The sequence below is a fragment of the Elaeis guineensis genome, chromosome 12 (genome assembly GCF_000442705.2).
Source record: "Elaeis guineensis isolate ETL-2024a chromosome 12, EG11, whole genome shotgun sequence".
Taxonomy (NCBI): Eukaryota; Viridiplantae; Streptophyta; class Magnoliopsida; order Arecales; family Arecaceae; genus Elaeis; species Elaeis guineensis.
The window spans coordinates 20,608,053-20,614,515 of record NC_026004.2 but is presented as its reverse complement, the minus strand read 5'-3'; positions in this window follow the sequence as shown (position 1 = coordinate 20,614,515).

The window sequence follows — 6,463 nt, the reverse complement described above, 5'->3', positions numbered from 1 at the left end:
GTAAGCTTTGAAAGATTTATCATGCTAGAATTCATCATGCTCGTCATGTTAATGTTTTGGTTTACTTGCTTTCAACTTATAAAAGTGCCTTATTCCAGATGTTATCGGAAAAGAAAGAAACAAGATGACAAGAGGAGAGGCAAACTTGATTCATCCAAGGAGGAATAATTTTGTTGATGACCGCAATAAAAATGTGAAGTATAAATTATGCGGAAGTTTTTTTTTCTTTTCTAATTGGAACCTTTTTTTTTGTATCTGAGAGTTGCATAATGTGTTTTTTTTATTTTTTTTGGCATAATGTGTAGATACTGATCACCAAAGTCTAGATTGATGTGGAAATTCTAGAGTTTGTCTAAGTCAAATGTCATATTGATCAATTCTATGCTACTATACATATTATTAGCATTTATGTGAACGTGTATGAATCAAGCGGACGAGTTCTCGATGGATAAGACCCCATCAAATAGTAAAATATTATAATTTTTTTTTTTTGCCATCCTTGTTTAATGCAAGCAAATCAGCTGGATGATGTATATGTAATGACTCGTGAAAATGGTGGGGTCAAGAGGGAGTATTTAATGACCATCTTGCGACTGGTCATAGGGTGGGGTACAAGGTAGATGGGTAAGGATTCCCTCCTAATCTTGGGGAAAAAAAAAAAAAAAGCATTTAATGGCTGGGTTTGATGGTTGTCATTTACAGTGTACATCAAATTTTTAAGTAGAATGTAAATAATGAGTTCCTGTGACCCCTTGACCCTTCAAATGGGGAAAGGCTTAAAGTCAGAATATAATTTGTCATTACATTATGCATTTGGATAGTTCAAGAGGATAAATGGATAGTATTGATCCTACTAACTTATTGATACTTCTTTTTATGATAAAAAAATATTTATATGTTATCTTTTTTTTATTTCTCTCGCTATGACCCCATAATGCTCAAATCTACATCTTCGGCCCCCAAAACAAAGCTCCAAAACCAAATCCAACAACCCCACCTCTTTAAAAAGAATCACTTAAAACAATGACCATCAATAGTACATATAAAACAAACTCTAGGCAATCAATGTTCATCTACAGATTTGGACATTCCATTCGGCCGTCTTATTTGATTACACATGAGATAGAATAAAAAAAATAGGATAAAAAATAGCTAGGCAAAATAATGAATTATTTTTTAAAAATAATTTGTGCTGTCATCTTCTACAGAAATATGCTAATCTCCTTTGTATTGTCCCAATTTTATTTGATGTCTCCTGAAAGACCGAGCGGAGTAATGAATTGATACCTCTCAAATGCATGGCATATGTCTAAAAGTGGTACTAAAAATAAAAGGCACTAGTTTTATCTAAAACTTTTCTTTTTTTACAAATGCTGCAGGTTAAGAGCAAAATGCATGGACCCAAGCTACATGATAACAATAATTATATTTATTGTTTCTACCATAAATAGAGCAAGCTGTGTGAGGTCAGACTCATCTTTAAATATACTATTTTCTCCATCAAGTACATCCTCCCGATCATCTTTCATCATGTGAAACATGGTTGTGCATTTGCGAAAGTGAAATATACTTATCACTCTTAATGCACAAACCTTTCATGGCACAAACCTTTCTCTTGAATCAATCATATAAGTATGTCGAGTACTTGCAATGATTGGTATGCCGCTTTCTTTTTTTTTTTTCTTCTTTTTTGGTAGCAAAGTATACCGCTTTCTTTGAAATCATGGATCATGCAATAACCTTTCTTTATGTAAAGTGTTCTGAATATGGTAAAGAATACATGAAGGTTGTGAGTGATCAATAAGAAATCAGTCACTCCTAATAAGGAGAGCGAATATCCTATGTAATCTCATAGGTCGTTGATTCGAAAGTCTTTGACCAAAGCAGGATGATAATTAGAAAAGAGTTTATAATGTATCATCAACTCAATCATCACCTTCTGATTGAGAAACATAATGATAAGTAATTGGGTTTAATATATTTTCATGCCCACAGCTTATCTGGGATGTTGTTTGACTGAATGATTGAATTACACGAGAACTTACCACTGAAGGATATTTTGATAATTTTTCATCAAAATTTTAAATCTTTCGGATAGCCATGATACATTGCTAAACGTTAATTTTGACTTGTGGGCTCATCAAAATTGAAAGAATTTGATTCTGAAATCAATTTGCAAGAGTCCAAGTTGATTGGGACTTTTCGGGTGATCTAATCTCATTGGATTATGGTTACATCGAAAGTTTGGATCCACTGCTGGCTAGATTTGGAACCCAATGAGTCACACACTTTGAGATTTAGCCTTAGTTTGATCTAATTAGAGTTTAATATATATTCTATGGGTTAATTTGATATGCTAGCACATTGTATTAACCCAAGTTCTCAAATTGGTTTAGATCAAATTATTTGAGCTAACCTAGACCAGTTGGCTTTGACCTAATAGGATTGGGTCAATTTGGATTGGATCCTTATCCAACTTGGACCAGTTTTAAGTGGAGAAGGAGTCCTTTGTGCCCACCAGAACCCACGCACAAAAATAAATGCCGCCCCTCTTTTTTTGGCATGTGAAGTAAAGAGTTCTTCTTAAAAGAAGGCTCTTAACTAACACGCATTGCCTTAAATTTCTGATCAGAAATTTTATGTTTTGTTGTCAAAATTTATTGATTTTTTTATGGCACGTAGAAGCTAAGAGTTCTTCTGCTCCAAATAATTGGATCACCAAAAATTCACTCGATGAGTTTATTTGGCACATGGGAAGTTGGAGCGCCAAAGGTTAGCGCTCCTTCATCCCACGAGATGTCCCCTGGTCCCCTATTTATAGGGGACGCCCCACATGACTTCTTGCGGTGATTTTTGGCTGAAACTAAGAGGAGGGATGTGATAAACATAGAAAAAATTCTGAAAAAATTTTGAGAAAAAAAAGAAAGAATTTTGTGCAGCAAAAGTTGCTACAAGGATGGTGAGATTTTCAGCAAGTGTTACTTGAGTGCCCTAGGATTTGATTTTTTTCATGTGTTGAAATCAAAAATCAAATTCTAGGTTGTATGACATCTGAAGAGTGTCTTCTTGGTATCGTTTTGATGGTAAGATCGAAAGCAACTGGACTTTGGTGCGATCGTGATGCAAGTTCGAAGCCGATAGTGTTTTTGAGAAGACAAAGCTGCGGCAGCACACCGGTTGGGAAGGACTTTGGCCAACTTTCGTATTGATCACTGTTGGAGGACTTCTACTTTGGATCTTGTGGAAAACACCAACGTGCCACTTTTTCATATTGGTTAAAGTATAATTTTCTATCTCTTTGCATGCTTAAATTTGTTTTGATCATGATCGGCAAAGTGATTCTAAGATTTTGGAATCGGTTCGATAGTTTTATTTGAAAAAGCTATTGATTTACTTATTTTAAATTTTTTAAAAATTATTTTTTATTGCGTAGCCGGAACCCAATAGTTTATAAGAACTAGGAGCTAAGAGCTGCCACCATGACCAAGAGAGATGGTGGGGAAGGGGCAATGATAATGTGCGAGGATGCCCACCGGAGATGAGCTGGTTGATGCCCAAAGAATTAATTGATACCTAATTAAGTCGAGCAGCTGACTACTGTTTCTCAACTTTGAAGGACATTTTTATCTCCATTTCTACTTTCCTTCTTGCCATCATGAACCCACTCTAGGGATAGTGGTGTGAAAATGGCCTTCAACCATGTTAGGAGTGAGACAATAATGGACCACGGCACCCGCAGTGGACCGTGTTTGAATTTCTTTTTTTTTTTCTTTTTTTATCTAAATTATAAGGGAGGCAATAAGTCATATGTAATTTATTGAAGGAAAGATAATTTGAAGAGGAGGATTAGTACATCTGCTTCAATCGATAAGCACGATCCAATCAGTTGAAGCAGATGTGGATTAAATTATTCAGATAAAAGATGATTGTTTGGTTAGCTCATTTTCCATGAGATTCATACACCATCACTATCTATGAATCTCATGAAAGGTGAGTTAAAAACTATCATTTTCTGACTTGAATAAATTAATTCCACCTCTACTTCAATTGATTGGGTCATGCCAACGGTGTGAATATGGGGCATGGCTCATCAAAGCATCTGCAAGATTCACAATTGGAATATAATTGGTAAGCTTTGAAAGATTTATCATGCTAGAATTCATCATGCTCGTCATGTTAATGTATTGGTTCACTTGCTTTCAACTTGTAAAAGTGCCTTATTCCAGATGTTATCAGAAAAGAAAGAAACAAGATGACAAGAGGAGAGGCAAACTTGATTCATCTAAGGAGCAATAATTTTGTTGATGACCGCCATAAAAATGTGAAGTATAAATTATGCGAAAGTTTTCTTTTTCTTTTCTAATTGAAACCTTTTTTGTATCTGACAGCTGCATAATGTGTTCTTTTCTTTTTTTTTTTTTGACATAATGTCTAAATACTGATCACCAAAGTCTTGATTGATGTGGAAATTCTAGAGTTTGTATAAGTCAAATGTCATGTAACGGCACCTATTGATCAATTCTATGCTACTATACATATTCTTAGCATTTATGTGAACGTGTATGAATCAAGTGGACGAGTTCTCGATGCATAAGACCCCATCAAATAGTAAAATATTATAATTTTTTTCTTTGCCATCTTTTTTTAATGCAAGCAAATCAGCTGATGACGTATATGTAATGACTCGTGAAAATGGTGGAGTCAAGAGGGAGTATTTAATGGCCATCTTGCAACTGCTCATAGGGTGGGGTACAAGGTAGATGGGTAAGGATTCCCTCCTAATCTTGGGAAAAAGAAAAAAAAGCATTTAATGGCTGGGTTTGACGGTTGCCATTTACGGTGTACATCAAATTTTTAAGTAGAATGTAAATAATGAGTTCCTGTGACCCCTCGACCCTTCAACCGGGGAAAAGGCTTAAAGTCAGAATATAATTTGTCATTACATTATGCTTTTGGATATGCGTATTGAGTTCATGCAACTTGTTCAAGAGGACAAATGGATAGTATTGATCCTACCAACTTATTGATACTTCTCTCTATGACAAAAAAAAATATTTATATATTATTATTTATTTATTTTTCTCTCTCTGACCTCATAATGCTTAAATTTACATCTTTGACCCTCAAAACAAAGCTCCAAAACCAAATCCAATAACCCCACCATTTGAAAAAGAATCACTTAAAACAATGACCATCAATAGTACATATAAAACAAACTCTAGGCAATCAATGTTCATCTACAGATTTGGACATTCCATTCGGCCGTCTTATTTGATTACACATGAGATAGAATAAAAAGAATAAGATAAAAATAGCTAGGCAAAATAATAAATTATTTTTTTAAAAATAATTTGTGCTGTCATCTTCCACAAGGATATGCTAATCTTCTTTGTATTGTCCCAATTTTATTTGGTGTCTCCTATAAGATCAAAGGAGTAATGAATTGAAACCTCTCAAATGCATGGCATATGTCTAAAAATGGTACTAAAAATAAAAGGCACTAGTTTTATCTAAAACTTTTCTATTTTTACAAATGCTGCATGTTAAGAGCAAAATGGACGGACCCAAGCTACATGATAACCATAATTATATTTCTTGTTTCTACCATAAATAGAGCAAGCTGTGTGAGGTCAGGCTCGTCTTTAAATATACTATTTTTTCCATCAAGTACATTCTCTCGATCATTTTTCATCATGTGAAACATAGCTGTGCATTTGCGAAAATGAAATAAACTTATCACTCTTAATGCATACAAAATTTTTTGCAAGAAATTGATTTTTTAAAAGTTATTTATAAAAATTATTCAAACGTGGGATCTGTCCATCCATGGCACAAACCTTTCTCTTGAATCAATCAGGCATATAAGTATGTCGAGTACTTGCAATGATTGGTATACCGTTTTCCTTTTTTTTTTTTTTTTTTTGGTTGGTAGCAAAGTACACCGCTTTCTTTGAAATCATGGGTCATGCACTAACCTGCTGTGGTTTACTTAAGTTGGTCTTAATAAATAATGAGTACTGCTTTGCGTTGCCTATTTAACCGCATATACCTTGGAGTAACGAGTAAGCTCAGAGGCACATAAAGTATTGTTTGTGAACACTAAATGACATTGAAGAATATTGACAACCCATCGATACCTGCATATGAACTGACTAGCGGCATTAAATAATGCGAGTATCTCCAGTTCCCGTCGCAATGACGTATTATCCGAGGGCACAAACAGCTCCATCAAGTTGCGGAAGCTTTCACGCATAAGATTCGCGTCGTTCTAGCGGCGGCCACCTCGTTCGGGTTCTATCTTCTACGCGAAAGAATGATTTATCTTCTTTTGCGATGTCAGCCGTTGGATCGTAGAAGGCGACGCTCTCAAACGTGTGCAAATCGCAATCCAACGGTTGACGTCGCAAAGAAGGTGAATCGTTTCTTCGCGCCACGGATACAACCCGAACCCAACGCTAAAATA